This window comes from Schistocerca serialis, chromosome 2 (genome assembly GCF_023864345.2).
Source record: "Schistocerca serialis cubense isolate TAMUIC-IGC-003099 chromosome 2, iqSchSeri2.2, whole genome shotgun sequence".
Lineage (NCBI taxonomy): Eukaryota > Metazoa > Arthropoda > Insecta > Orthoptera > Acrididae > Schistocerca > Schistocerca serialis.
The window spans coordinates 719,984,411-720,000,902 of NC_064639.1; positions in this window are offsets into that span (position 1 = coordinate 719,984,411).

A 16,492-nucleotide genomic window follows, 5' to 3' on the forward strand; every position below is an offset into this window, starting at 1 on the left:
ATGAACAGAGAGTCCGATTGCATTTGAGGCATCAACCACTGCTGCAATGTCCAAGTAGGAATATTCAGTGACAGTGCTCTTGGCAAAAAAGAATGGCCCATACAGGTTTTGATGTGACAAGGCACAAAAAACAATTATGCCTGTTCACTTTCTCATTTGTGTGAAAAGTGGCTTCATCAGTAAAAATTAAGTGATCAACAATGCAATCCCCATCCACATTCAGTTGTTGCAACTGCAAACGAAAACTCAAAACGCTTGTCTTTGTAGTCATCATTGAGCTCCAATTTGAATGGTCTTATAGACAGCTTCTATCACAGGACTTTCCACACTGTCATTGGAGTAATTTTGAGTTCACAGGATGCACAACGCACCAATTTCTTTGGACTCCTTATGAATGTCTCTCGTACGTGCTCCACATTCTCTTCACTCACACTGGAACATCCACTTCTCTTTGCCGGGCACAAGCATCCCATCATAATGAATTTGTTGTGCCAGTGGTAAATGGCCTTCTATGTTGGTGGCTTCTTATCATGCTTGGTTCTAAAGATCCATTGAGCAGCTCTAGCACACTTGTTTTTGTCGAACTCCAACTCACAGAAAGCTCACTCCGCACCTAAACTCACTATGTTTGCGACTATTGGTGACTATCAGCAAATTACCAAACTGTGCTGTGGCAGTATACACAAAAAAAAAAAAAACTTTCAGGGTTTCTCTTCAAAATGACATATGTATACATCTGTATAATGTTTCATTCTTGTGCAATAAGTAATTGAAAGTGTTCCCAGACTTTATGTACACCCTGTATTAAAGCAAAAATATTTGACCTTGATGTACCCATTGTGCTTGACACAGGTGCTACAACTAATTTTATGTCACAGGGATTCTTTCAAGAACTGAAGAAACATGGGTGTATACCCACACCGCCACTGCAAAATTTCAAGGTACAAACTGTGACTGGTCAGAAATCGAAAGCAGTCAAGATACAAGCCTTAATTCCCATACAATTAGGACAGTTTTCTGTACAATGCCATTTTTTGGTAGTAGAGAATTTAATAGTTGATTGTTTAAATGGTATGGATACATTTAGGACATACCAAGTACAAATTGATATAGGAAAAGGCCGATGTCCTTTCACTGTAAATAACCAATTATTTGTAATTGACCAGTGCAGCCTATAGTGACAATCGACACACCGAAGAATGGAAAAATGAGCTTAAGACCAAAAAGATCTTCAAGAATGAACCAGAATTTTTTTCTACCCCAGAACAGGAAAAGTTGCAGTATAGAACTTTCAACAAATGTGCAGACAATTAACTTCTCTACAACCAGTTCGATAAAACAAACTGTAAGTGTAACTAAATCTAGACTCCCATCAAATTCTTTTCAAGTTATGAATCTAAATATTCAGTCTCTAAGAAATAAATACCTTGAACTAGAAGTTGCTTTAGATGAGTTTAACATTGAGTGCTTGTGTCTTTCGGAGCATTGGTGTAGGGAATATGAATTAAACAACATCATTATACACCCTTTTAGATTAGCTAGCTCTTACTGTATGGAAATGCCAGAAGTGGTGGCGTCTGTATTTATACAAAAACAAGGACAACATTCAAAGGAGATGTGATATTGAAAATTTAAGTGTAGAAAAGCATTTTGAAGCAGCTGCTATTGAGTTGTATGGTAAGCAAAGGAAAATGATAGTAATGATTGTGTACAAGTCACCACATGGAGATATAGATAAATTTTTTTCAAAACTAGAAATTATGTTAAACATTAGGTACAATGACAAAGTTACAGTGCTTCTTTGTGGGGGTTTTGTCCAATAATATGGTTAAAGATAAATTTCTGAATATTTTACACACATCACAGACCCTCATAGATAATATATTCTCAAACATAGATTCCAATGAAGTGGAGGTCTGACCTTGGTTTATCTGATCACAATGCTCTTGTGCTTACTGTTCCCCCAATGCCTGTGAATAAAACATCTTGCCACATTTGTTGTTGTTGTTGCTGTGGTCTTCAGTCCTGAGACTGGTTTGATGCAGCTCTCCATGCTACTCTATCCTGTGCAAGCTTCTTCATCTCCCAGTACCTACTGCAACCTACATCCTTCTGAATCTGCTTAGTGTATTCATTTCTTGGTCTCCCTCTACGATTTTTACCCTCCACGCTGCCCTCCGATGCTAAATTTGTGATCCCTTGATGCCTCAAAATACGTCCTACCAACCGATCCCTTCTTCTAGTCAAGTTGTGCCACAAACTTCTCTTCTCCCCAATCCTATTCAATACCTCCTCATTAGTTATGTGATCTACCCACCTTATCCTGAGCATTCTTCTGTAGCACCACATTTCGAAAGCTTCTATTCTCTTCTTGTCCATACTAGTTATCGTCCATGTTTCACTTCCATACATGGCTACACTCCATACAAATACTTTCAGAAACGACTTCCGGACCCTTAAATCTATACTTGATGTTAACAAATTCCTCTTCTTCAGAAACGATTTCCTTGCCATTGCCAGTCTACATTTTATATCCTCTCTACTTCGTCCATCATCAGTTATTTTGCTCCCCAAATAGCAAAACTCCTTTACTACTTTAAGTGTCTCATTTCCTAATCTAATTCCCTCAGCATCACCCGATTTAATTAGACTACATTCCATTATCCTCGTTTTCCTTTTGTTGATGTTCATCTTATGTCCTCCTTTCAAGACACTGTCCATTCCGTTCAACTGCTCTTCCAAGTCCTTTGCTGTCTCTGACAGAATTACAATGTCATCGGCGAACTTCAAAGTTTTCACTTCTTCTCCATGAATTTTAATACCTACTCTGAATTTTTCTTTTGTTTCCTTTACTGCTTGCTCAATATACAGATTGAATAACATTGGGGAGAGGCTACAACCCTGTCTCACTCCTTTCCCAACCACTGCTTCCCTTTCGTGCCCCTCGACTCTTATAACTGCCATCTGGTTTCTGTACAAATTGTAAATAGCCTTTTGCTCCCTGAAGTCTACAAATGCTAGAAACGTAGGTTTGCCTTTCCTTAATCTTTCTTCTAAGATAAGTCGTAAGGTCAGTATTGCCTCACGTGTTCCAGTGTTTCTACGGCATCCAAACTGATCTTCCCCGAGGTTGGCTTCTACTAGCATTTCCATTCGTCTGTAAAGAATTCGTGTTAGTATTTTGCAGCTGTGACTTATTAAGCTGATAGTTCGGTAATTTTCACATCTGTCAACACCTGCTTTCTTTGGGATTGGAATTATTATATTCTTCTTGAAGTCTGAGGGTATTTCACCTGTCTCATACATCTTGCTCACCAGATGGTAGAGTTTTGTCAGGACTGGCTCTCCCAAGGCCGTCAGTAGTTCTAATGGAATGTTGTCTACTCCCGGGGCCTTGTTTTGACTCAGGTCTTTCAGTGCTCTGTCAAACTCTTCACGCAGTATCGTATCTCCCATTTCATCTTCATCTACATCCTCTTCCATTTCCATAATATTGTCCTCAAGTACATCGCCCTTGTATAAACCCTCTATATACTCCTTCCACCTTTCTGCCTTCCCTTCTTTGCTTAGAACTGGGTTGCCATCTGAGCTCTTGATACTCATACAAGTGGTTCTCTTCTCTCCAAAGGTCTCTTTAATTTTCCTGTAGGCAGTATCTATCTTACCCCTAGTGAGACAAGCCTCTACATCCTTACATTTGTCCTCTAGCCATCCCTGCTTAGCCATTTTGCACTTCCTGTCGATCTCATTTTTGAGACGTTTGTATTCCTTTTTGCCTGCTTCATTTACTGCATTTTTATATTTTCTCCTTTCATCAATTAAATTCAATATTTCTTCTGTTACCCAAGGATTTCTATTAGCCCTCGTCTTTTTACTTACTTGATCGTCTGCTGCTTTCACTACTTCATCCCTCAGAGCTACCCATTCTTCTTCTACTGTATTTCTTTCCCCCATTCCTGTCAATTGTTCCCTTATGCTCTCCCTGAAACTCTCTACAACCACTCGTTCTTTCAGTTTATCCAGGTCCCATCTCCTTAAATTCCCAGTTTTTTGCAGTTTCTTCAGTTTCAATCTGCAGTTCATAACCAAGAGATTGTGGTCAGAACCCATATCTGCCCCTGGAAATGTCTTACAATTTAAAACCTGGTTCCTAAATCTCTGTCTTACCATTATATAATCTATCTGATACCTTTTAGTATCTCCAGGATTCTTCCAGGTATACAACCTTCTTTTATGATTCTTGAACCAAGTGTTAGCTATGATTAAGTTATGCTCTGTGCAAAATTCTACAAGGCGGCTTCCTCTTTCAGTTCTTCCCCCCAATCCATATTCACCTACTATGTTTCCTTCTCTCCCTTTTCCTACTGACGAATTCCAGTCACCCATGACTATTAAATTTTCGTCTCCCTTCACTACCTGAATAATTTCTTTTATCTCGTCATACATTTCATCAATTTCTTCATCATCTGCAGAGCTAGTTGGCATATAAACTTGTACTACTGTAGTAAGCATGGGCTTTGTGTCTATCTTGGCCACAATAATGCGTTCACTATGCTGTTTGTAGTAGCTAACACGCACTCCTATTTTTTTATTCATTATTAAACCTACTCCTGCATTACCTCTATTTGATTTTGTATTTATAACCCTGTAATCACCTGACCAAAAGTCTTGTTCCTCCTGCCACCGAACTTCACTAATTTCCACTATATCTAACATTAACCTATCCATTTCCCTTTTTAAATTTTCTAACCTACCTGCCCGATTAAGGGATCTGACATTCCACGCTCCGATCCGTAGAACGCCAGTTTTCTTTCTCCTGATAACGACATCCTCTTGAGTAGTCCCCGCCCGGAGATCCGAATGGGGGACTATTTTACCTCCGGAATATTTTACCCAAGAGGACGCCATCATCATTTAATCATACAGTAAAGCTGCATGTCCTCGGGAAAAATTACGGCTGTAGTTTCCCCTTGCTTTCAGCCGTTCGCAGTACCAGCACAGCAAGGCCGTTTTGGTTAATGTTACAAGGCCAGATCAGTCAATCATCCAGACTGTTGCCCCTGCAACTACTGAAAAGGCTGCTGCCCCTCTTCAGGAACCACATGTTTGTCTAGCCTCTCAACAGATACCCCTCCATTGTGGTTGCACCTGTGGTACGGCCATCTGTATCGCTGAGGCACGTAAGCCTCCCCACCAATGGCAAGGTCCATGGTTCATGGGGGGTTGCCACATTTATAAAACAATTTTTTCTAAAGAAAACTGCACACATTTTGTTAACTGTCTAACCAATGAAAGCTGTACAGGTGTGAGATCAGAATCAAGTGCAAATAATGCATATAATACCTTTTCTTCTATATTCATGTCACATTGTGAAATGTGTGTCCCTAAGAAGTTAGTGAGGTCCAAGTCTTCAGAACAAAAAGCACACTAACCTCGGATAACTACAGGCATTAGGACTTCCAGTGCAACCATGAAAAGACTGAACCAAGAAAATAAAACTTGCCCAGATCCACAGTTTGTAGAATATGTAAAAACATACAGAAAAATATACCGAAAGGCAAAGTTGCTATATAATGACAATTTAATCAGTAACTCAGACAACAAACCACAAACTATATGGGACACTGAGGGAATGAAACTACTACCTTGGGAGAAGAGGAAGAAATAGTACTCAAAAGCAGCGAAAATTGCAATATACACTCCTGGAAATGGAAAAAAGAACACATTGACACCGGTGTGTCAGACCCACCATACTTGCTCCGGACACTGCGAGAGGGCTGTACAAGCAATGATCACACGCACGGCACAGCGGACACACCAGGAACCGCGGTGTTGGCCGTCGAATGGCGCTAGCTGCGCAGCATTTGTGCACCGCCGCCGTCAGTGTCAGCCAGTTTGCCGTGGCATACGGAGCTCCATCGCAGTCTTTAACACTGGTAGCATGCCGCGACAGCGTGGACGTGAACCGTATGTGCAGTTGACGGACTTTGAGCGAGGGCGTATAGTGGGCATGCGGGAGGCCGGGTGGACGTACCGCCGAATTGCTCAACACGTGGGGCGTGAGGTCTCCACAGTACATCGATGTCGTCGCCAGTGGTCGGCGGAAGGTGCACGTGCCCGTCGACCTGGGACCGGACCGCAGCGACGTACGGATGCACGCCAAGACCGTAGGATCCTACGCAGTGCCGTAGGGGACCGCACCGCCACTTCCCAGCAAATTAGGGACACTGTTGCTCCTGGGGTATCGGCGAGGACCATTCGCAACCATCTCCTTGAAGCTGGGCTACGGTCCCGCACACCGTTAGGCCGTCTTCCGCTCACGCCCCAACATCGTGCAGCCCGCCTCCAGTGGTGTCGCGACAGGCGTGAATGGAGGGACGAATGGAGACGTGTCGTCTTCAGCGATGAGAGTCGCTTCTGCCTTGGTGCCAATGATGGTCGTATGCGTGTTTGGCGCCGTGCAGGTGAGCGCCACAATCAGGACTGCATACGACCGAGGCACACAGGGCCAACACCCGGCATCATGGTGTGGGGAGCGATCTCCTACACTGGCCGTACACCACTGGTGAACGTCGAGGGGACACTGAATAGTGCACGGTACATCCAAACCGTCATCGAACCCATCGTTCTACCATTCCTAGACCGGCAAGGGAACTTGCTGTTCCAACAGGACAATGCACGTCCGCATGTATCCCGTGCCACCCAACGTGCTCTAGAAGGTGTAAGTCAACTACCCTGGCCAGCAGGATCTCCGGATCTGTCCCCCATTGAGCATGTTTGGGACTGGATGAAGCGTCGTCTCACGCGGTCTGCACGTCCAGCACGAACGCTGGTCCAACTGAGGCGCCAGGTGGAAATGGCATGGCAAGCCGTTCCACAGGACTACATCCAGCATCTCTACGATCGTCTCCATGGGAGAATAGCAGCCTGCATTGCTGCGAAAGGTGGATATACACTGTACTAGTGCCGACATTGTGCATGCTCTGTTGCCTGTGTCTATGTGCCTGTGGTTCTGTCAGTGTGATCATGTGATGTATCTGACCCCAGGAATGTGTCAATAAAGTTTCCCCTTCCTGGGACAACGAATTCACGGTGTTCTTATTTCAATTTCCAGGAGTGTAGAAAAGAAGGAAATGGCAAACTATATTAATAACTATTTTTTAAATGTACCACATACATTAAACTTAAACTTTACAAAACAAAAAATAATGCATGCATCAAGGGTTGCCTGCAGCATGAATATTCCTTCAACAAATGAACAGGAAGTAAGTAGAGTGATTAGAACCTTAAAACCTCAAATGGCAGCAGGTTTTGATGAAGTACCAGTTTCAATCATAATAAGGACTGTAATGCAGATTGAAAAACCTTTAGCACATATTGCAAATTTATCCTTTAGTGAAGGTGTGTTTCCTCAATGACTGAAGATCTCAAAAGTGGGGCAACTATTTAAAAATGGAGACAAACATAAAATAGAAAACTACCGTCCCATATCACTTCTTCCTGCTTCCTCCAAAATATTAGAGTAACTGATGAAATTGAGAGTCACTTGTTACCTATACAATAATAAACTTTGGAATAGTAATCAACATGGTTTTCGTGCAAAACGAAGAACAGAAACTGCAGTCATAGACTACACCCAAGAAATAATTAAAAATTTGGAGAAAAACAAAAGTGTAGTAAGAATCAGTTTAGATCTATTGAAAGCTTTCGATACGGTCTGCCATGAAATCCTCCTTGATAAGCTGGAAGCAGTAGGTATTAGAGGAAGAGTTAAAATGTGGTTTGAGTCATATCTCAAAAACAGATCTCAGATTGTAGAGCTCACCACTGTAAATTCAAATCAAAAAATAAGGTTAGTTTCAGAAACAAAAGAAGTTCCTTTAGGAGTACCCCAGGGCAGCATTTTAGGGCCACTACTCTTTCTCAAATATGTCAATGATTTACGGTTACAATATGATACAGCCAAAATTGTACTATATGCAGATTACACAAGTCTGACAGTGAGTGACATTAAAAACTCGTTACAGTCAACTACTGACAAAATCCTAAAAAGTATTGAGACTTGGTTCAGTGCAAATAAACTTACACTCAATGCAAAGAAAATAAATTACATACAGTTTGGTAAAATTATTCAGGATGATGATGTGGCGCCGATGAGATCGACACCAGTATCGATCTTAGTATCATCTTTGGACTAAGCAAAACATTATCTTTGTGTAGTTCCGCCATCCAGCTCTGTGTAATCCTTTCTTGTGTGAAGATGTGAATAAATGACTCCTGATTATAAGGTGTTGTTTGGTGTATCTCACCTGAGCATCCACCTCACTGGTGACCCCGAGTTGTAACATCTTCCATTTTCGCTGTTTTACTGTGTCCGCAGCCACTGCATCAGTTATTTTCACATGTATTACATCAACAAAACATTCGAACAATGGCTTCAGCCCAACGCCTAACGCCGGATTTTGTGATCGACATGCATCGTGTTACGGGTGATGTACCGCTGCCAGGACTGCAACACAATGCCTCTCACTCGTCGATTACGCAACAATAAGTGAGGTTAGGAGTGTGCATGACTCCGGCTATTGGACGCCTTTGTTCCCACCACATGTGCCCTCCCTCATCGACGGTGCAGCTACCTCTTATGGATCTCCGTGCAGTGTGGGATCAATGCCGATTTCTGCAAATGTTTCGTTGGATAACCTACCACTGCCAGGACAACAGTTTGCCACGCTGCAATCCGTGCAGCACCATGCGGATACCTGCCACGTGGCCGGCACTGCTTTGTTCACAGGTCCACCTCCTCAGCATCCGACCACACCCGCACCTGCCTCAGTTCAGCATCAGCACATGCCTTCCTGCATCAATACTTCGGCCTGACCTACATCTCCATCCTACTGCTACACCTCAGTGTTTTGTGCCACGATATTCACCTTATCCGCACACTATTTTGAGTGAAGTGACTATGAACAGTGAACATTCACACATTCCACCCGACGTTTGACATCATTTTCCTCACTGTGCTTGGACAGCCCACAGCTCCGCAGCCTCTTTGCAACACAGGTGGCTCCAACTCTGATCGCACATCGAGTTTTCCATAGATGGGCACGCATTTTCAAACTTTGAACTTTTTCTCACCTGTCGCCCCTGCGCAGGCTCCAGTCAACTTACGCAACCGCAATTGACACATTATGGTGTCTCACCCACGTCGGTCTTCCGCGTTGCAACGGATCATGCTCAACCACAATGTTTCATCTTCACACTGCCACCCGACCAGTCGTCGTCGCCACATACCCTGGAGACACACTCTCCTGGAATACTACAGAAACAACAGCTCGTTTCAGGCAGTGCCCCAACGAATTCAACTCAACCTGTTCTTCCGAACATTCTACAACGCTTACCGACGCTGCCGCCATTCAATCCCAACAGGGCAACAACCTGGTTCCAAATTGTGGACGAAGTGTTCGACCATTTCAAACTCGATGAATCAACCAGATTTCTGTGCCTTATCACCCACCTGCACGACCAGGAGGACTTGTTTGCTGACCTGGTCAACGCCCTGGACTCTGCTAACTGGTACACTCTAGCCAAAAAGTCAATTCTACATCGGCTTGCATGCTCAACTGAGACAGCAATACGGCAAGTGCTCCACGTCGAGCAACTAGCCAATGACAAACCTTCACAACTCTGGAGATGGCTACAGGCCCTGGTCAGCGATGATCTACTCTCTGACACAGTCTCCTTGCCATCTGGTCTGATAAACTACCTCCTCACATCCGCTTTGCTCTGGCTCAGAGGTCTCCTGAACCTGTCGAGCAATGAATGACAATTGCTGACAAACTACATGATGCTTCACTGCTCTATTTCGCCAGCCACTGCCTACCTGGGAAGTCTCAGGTTCAGGCTCCTCCTCCCATGGCCGGACGCGGCCCGGGCTGCACTGTACCGACCGTTTCGCTCGCTCCAGGACACAGTAAACAAGCAACTGGGACGTCACAAGCTGTGCCCTCGGTCACGCCCCCTCCTGCAACAGAACCAGCTGCGGCCAACGTACCTCAACCACTGCCTCTGGCAACGAACTTTCCGCAGGAAATGCAACCGCACTACCCATACTGTTAGTTCCACACACGGTTTGGTGAGGCAGCACGGAACTGCAGACCACCCTGCTGCTTCCCAAACACCAATCACAGGTAGGTCCTGGTGCTGCCTCCTGCGCACAACATGACAGGCACCTCCCAGTGCTCCATTCTGTCCGGGAACAATCAGATAATTACAGATGACTTTATATTAAAGACATTTCGTCGGGACACTTTTTCCTAATAGACACAGGCGCCGATGTTTCGCTGCTGCCTACGTCCTTAGTGTCGTCGAACATCCACCCTCATCATACTTCACTGCAAGGTGTGAATTCTACTAAACTACAATGCTTGGGTTCAACTTCCCACGTAGTCTCACTCTCCACAAACGGCAAACTCGAGTGGAATTTTTTAGTGTGAAATATTGAGGAACCTATACTAGGCATCGACTTATTGCAACACCACAAACTTTCACTGGACCTAGTGCGAAACAATGTGTTTCATCACCCGTCCAAAACTCACTTCCCCTGTGCTCCATTGAGCAAACCCCCCCTGCCCCCCCTCCCCCGTGACACGTCAGTCCAGGATCATCTCATCATCCATACATGCTCGGCTCTGTCGACGACATTACAAGAAACAATGCATAAGTGCCTTGTCGAGCTTGTAAATGTTGCTCGCCTATGCAAGGAAAACTTCAGGCTCTCCCTCCGGCTCCATGAAACTCGGCTCCACCTATCCGACATAGCAAAGGAATTACAGACACTGCAGTAAGGACAAAGCAAGGTCAGTAAGTGTGCCGAATCTGCTTGTAGTCCCAGCAATCGAGCCTCCGTGTGCTTGCCTCCTGGTACCCCTCGCAACTGTGCTATCAAGTCTACCTTAAAGTGTACTGACAGTTCCACTGGACTACACCCCCCCCCCCCCCCTAACACGGCAGCATTTGACCACTCGGCCGAACATGAGTGCGCATGCACAACAAGCGTCACGTGTTCCCAAACTGACAGCTTCTACCCCTCCCCTCGTGGGCAGCACCTCAAACTATGCAACTTCGGCTCCTGCGCGCCGCCATGTGACCACCACTGACAACACAAACAGTGCACTCACACCTAGCGCTTCCCCCGAGACCGTGCTGCCACAGGTCGCGCCCTCAGACAACGGACTCACTAACCCCTCATGACCACGGTGCCACTGCTTCGGGCCGGCGGCCGTCTTGTCACATTAACTCCTGGGATACTTCACCACCTCGGCTCCCATCGGATCTGCCGAGTGGCTCCAAACACCACAACCTCGCCTCACCTGCTCTGCCCACCGCACATTGTAAACAAACCGCCTCCCGTGCCGCCAGCAACATTTCCGTCATCACCAACAGCACGGTTCACAAGCTTCGCCTCATGCCAGTAAACCACGTTGACATTATCCCGAGCACCTCTCTGACCTTAAAAAGCAGATTTCTGAACTTCTAAGCTCCGGCGTCATCAAACCCTCTGCCAGCAGCCGGTCTATGTCCATTCATATGACACCCAAGAGAGACGGGTCCTGGCGCATGTGCAGAGACTACAGTCGACTACACACACAAACAATCATGGACACTTACCCCATACCCAACATTGCCGACTTTACCAGTTCCCTCACAGGTGCGACCATGTTCTCTGTCATTGATTGCAAACGAGCCTACCACCAGATCCCCATGGCTCCTGAAGACATCGAGAAGACACCAACCACCACCCCAATTGGGTTATTTCAATTTCGATTCATGCCCTTCGGTCTGAAAAACGCAACCCAGACCTGGCAATGCTTCATCAATGAAGTACTATTCGAACTAAAATTCTGCTTTGCATATCTTGATGACATTCTTGTGTTCAGCTCCTCTGTCGAGGACAACATTCGACATGTGCAAACTGTTTTGGACACTCTCGCGGCAGTAGGCATTGAGACCATTCATGACAAATTGCAGCTCCATCAACCCGCTGTCACTTTTCTTGGTTTTCGGGTCTCTGCCTACGGCATTTCACCACCCCCTGACAACGTACAAACAATACTAAACCTACCCAGACCTTCGTCATTCAAAGAACTCCGGCACTTTCTGGGAACGGTTAATAATTATCGCCATCTTCTACCTCGGGCTGTGGAGATTCAGGCTCCACTGACTTGGCAGGCACCAAGGCTTCTGGATCTTGGTCCGTTCCATGGACCCCTGCTATGACTGACTCTTTCACTGCCCTCAAAAATCTTCTTGCCGAGGCCTGCGCCATCGCACATCCTCATCCCAATACACAGCTTTTCATCACCACAGACGCGAGCAATACTGCCATCGGCGCTGTCCTTAGCCAGACAATTGACAGCCAAACTTTGCCTCTGCAGTTCTTCTTGCGCAAGCTCACCAATGCACAACGGAAATATTCCGCGTTTAACAGGGAGTTGCTCGCGGTCTATGAAGCGATCAAGCATTTTAAGACCGACGTTGAGGAACACCCTTTCTATGTTTTAATAGACCACAAACCCTTGGCTGCGGCCATTTCAAACCCGCCAGCTGACCCGCTTCCTCGCTGTTTCAGATACATGGACTTCACATCTCAGTTCACCACCGATGTCAGACATAAAGGGTGCCAACAATACAGTTGCTGATTTCCTTTCGTGAGTCGACGCCGTTCATTCGCTGTTAGACCTCTCTGAACTGCCTAACCTCCAACCCGCTGACGAGGACACACAAAACCTGATTTCAGACTCTACCTCTTCACTACACTTCATCCGCACCACCTTCCCTGGCATTTCTGGTGAGATCTGGTGCGACGACAGTACGGGCATGTTATGCCCCCTCATCCCAACCATGCTCCGTCAAGCTGTCTTCAATGCCCTGCATAATTTAGCCCACCCCGGTGTTCGTGTGTCCACCCACCTCATAGCAAAGCGCTTTGTGTGGAGAAACGTCAACAGGGAATGTGAACAGTGGGCATGCTCCTGCACCGCGTGCCAATGCTGCAAAGAACACAAGCACACTTCACCCCCCCACCTCCCCCTCGGCGCCTTTTCGATCCCTCCTGGGCGTTTCCAGCATATTCATATTGACATTGTCAGCCCTCTCTCCCCCTCTAACATCTTTCGTTATGTTCTCTCGTCTATTGACTGAACAACTCGCTGGGTCGAGGCTGTCCCCCTCCCCAATATCACGGCAGAAACTGTTGCTCGAGCATTCATCGAGTCATGGGTATCACGTTTCGGATGTCCAGCTATCATCATGACTGACCAGGGAAAATTATTTGAGTCAGTCCTGTTCAACGAGATTTGTAACATTTGCGGCATCCAACGCATCCATACCGCAGCATATCACCCGCAAAGTAACAGTCTAGTTGAGCACTGGCACCACACTTTCAAGGCAGCTCTTCGATGCCATGACTCTTTGGACGGAGGCCCTCCCCCTTGTGCTACTCAGCATTCATGTGATCTATAAGGAAGACCTCAAAAGGCACAATAGCTGAGTTCGTATATGGCCAGAAGATTGTTCTCCCTGGCAAACTTGTGAGCCCTTCCGCTTCTCTCCATCAGTCTGACTTACCTTCCTTCGTGGTCCGCATCAGATGCCACTTCATCAACCTCCACATCCCTCCCCCCACCAGCCATTCCCACCCTAAGGTTCACATCCCAAAATCTCTGAACAATTGCGAGTACATCATGCTCCAAGATGACACTGTCTGTGCTCTCCTCCATCCCCCATATACTGGCCCGTACCGATTTCTCTGGTGCTCAGCCAACACCTATGACATCCAGATAAAAGATGCAACTGTTACAGTCTCTTTCAACAGACTTAAGCCTGCTCATATTGAGCTCGCTTCTACCCCCATTCAGGCTACAACCATGCCACTCACTGTCGTTGCTCACAACGCTCCGACCACTCCCTCCACGTCGGACTTACTCACTCAGTCGAGTGGCTTCCAGCTCCAATCATCGAGCTCTTCTCTGATCTTGCCCTCTACTCAAGTCTCACACACTCCGTCGAGTGATCACATGCTCCCCACTTTGAGCTTCCCTACGATCACGCCCTTGCCGCTGGTCCCCTCTCCAGGCCCTTCGACCTCTCCCCCGTCGCCTGCCTCGCCCTGTCAAGGTTTCTCACGCCCCCCCATCTTGAATGTGCCCCCGCTCGAGGTGTTTGTACCTGTCCCCAATCCACGACATCTCTATAATAATATGTGATGACACACTGTTCATCATGTGTTTCCCTTCATCCAGTGCTCATGACACAACCTCTGCCAATCCCGGCCACCTGGTGAAATGTGTTCCCCTCTCACCCGACGTCAACCTGGACATGCTTCGTGTGTTTGCCATGCCTACTGGAGACATCGTCATCGTCACTCCGTTCCTCCCACAAACCACCGGCCTACCTGTTGCTGCGCGACCAGCATGCCCAGTATGATGCCCGGTGTGCTTCAATGACTTCCAGGTTCGGTGGCCAGACCTCCCTTCGTCCTTCATGACATCTACCCATACAGCTCACTGACGACGCTTTCGTCGAGCTGACCACCGATGCCTTAGTCAAGCGCCCCCCCCCCCCCCCCCCACCCAGCCTCTCAGAAGTACTCCGCACTGCAGGGGGGGGGGATCTATGTAGTGCTGATGAAATCGACACCAGTATCGATCTTAGTATCATCTTTGGACTAAGCAAAACATTATCATTGTGTAGTTCCACCATCCACCATCCAGTTCTGAGTAATCCTTTCTTGTGTGAAGATGTGAATAAATGAACTCCTGATTATAAGGTGTTGTTTGGTGTATCTCACCCGAGCATCCACCTCAAAGACATTAATCTAGAACTGGATGACAGACTAATAAAGAGAGTGCACTTTGCAAAAGTGTTACGAATGCATATAGATGAAGCTATGAATTGGAAACACCATGTAAAATTTCTTACACACAGACAACTCAGCCTGCTTTGCACTGGGAGTTATTGCAAATATTTGCACTCTAGAAGGCATCAGAGTGGCATACTTTCGATACTCAAAATCTAATTTGAAAGACATTTTTATTTTACAAAAATGGGCTGTTCGAATAATTACCCACAATCCAACACAAGACACTGCAGACCTCTTTTAAAAAAGTTAGGAATACTTACTCTGCCATCTGTCTATATACTTAAATGTGTACTCTTAGCCAAAGCTAATCTAAGCAATCTCCACACAAATGCAGACTGTCACAACTATAACACAATGAAACAAGAATGATCTCCACATAGAACAAGTAAGAAGAACACGAACTCAGAAGCATGTAAGCCACATGGACATTAAGCTCTATAATGCACTGCCTCAGTACATTAAAGATTTAAAGGACAATGCAACTTTTAAATTGGAACTTAGAAAAATTTTAATTGATAAATGTTGCTATTCAATAAATGAATATCTTGAAGACCAAGAAAATGACTTTACAATGACTTTACTAACTAACCTCCAGAATTTTCTATCTTTGTTTGTTTCAGCTTTTATTATACTTTATCATCTATAGTACTAGTTATATATTGTTGCTGAGAAACAAATTACTATAAACCATTTATGTGGAAAGAAACTGTAAGTTTGCTGTCATTTATTATAGACAATTTCATTTTGTACATTCTATATTTTAATTTCTGTGTATGACAAATCCAATTGTAGACAATTTCATTTTGTGTATTCTATATTGTTAATTTCAATGTATGACAAGTTTAATATAATTTGTACGATGACACGGATGCTAAATAAATAAATAAAATAAAATAAATCAGGGGAAGTACTAACAGATGTAAAACTGAAGTTCCTCATGACTTTAAAGTTTAGTTGGTAAAGCTCGTAGTTATGTTTGACAACACCTACAATAACAAACAGTCAGCAGCAGAATAAGTTAATGGCAACACAATAAGCACAAAGGTAAGTGAATCAAAGTATTTGGCTCAAGAACAGCAAGCAGAACTTTGGGAACTGATACTGGCTTACATACATGCATTTGAAACAAGACCAGAAATTATAAAGGATTTCGTGTACAAAATGGAAGTGTATCTTCACGAAGCTTTTTGTTCTACCTCATACCCTATACCATGGACAAGAGGAAAGCAGTAAGAAAAGAGATTAACAGGATGCTTGAACGGGGCACAATACAACCATCAGTTTCCACTTATTGTTGTCCTATTTTGGCTGTGAGTAAGCCAGATGGCAAGGTGTGCTAGGTCCTTGATGCACCTAACATTAATAAGTCCGAACACATCCAGACAATTTAGAGGAACAGCTTATGAAATTCCATAATGCTAAATTTCTTACTATAATCAACCTCCAGTCTTCATATTGACAAATAAAACCACATGAAAAAAGTCAGAAATACACCGCCTTCGTATGTGGGGGCAGGAGCTTCGAATATCAAGTATTACCATTTGGATTGAATTTAAGTGCAGGTGTATTTAT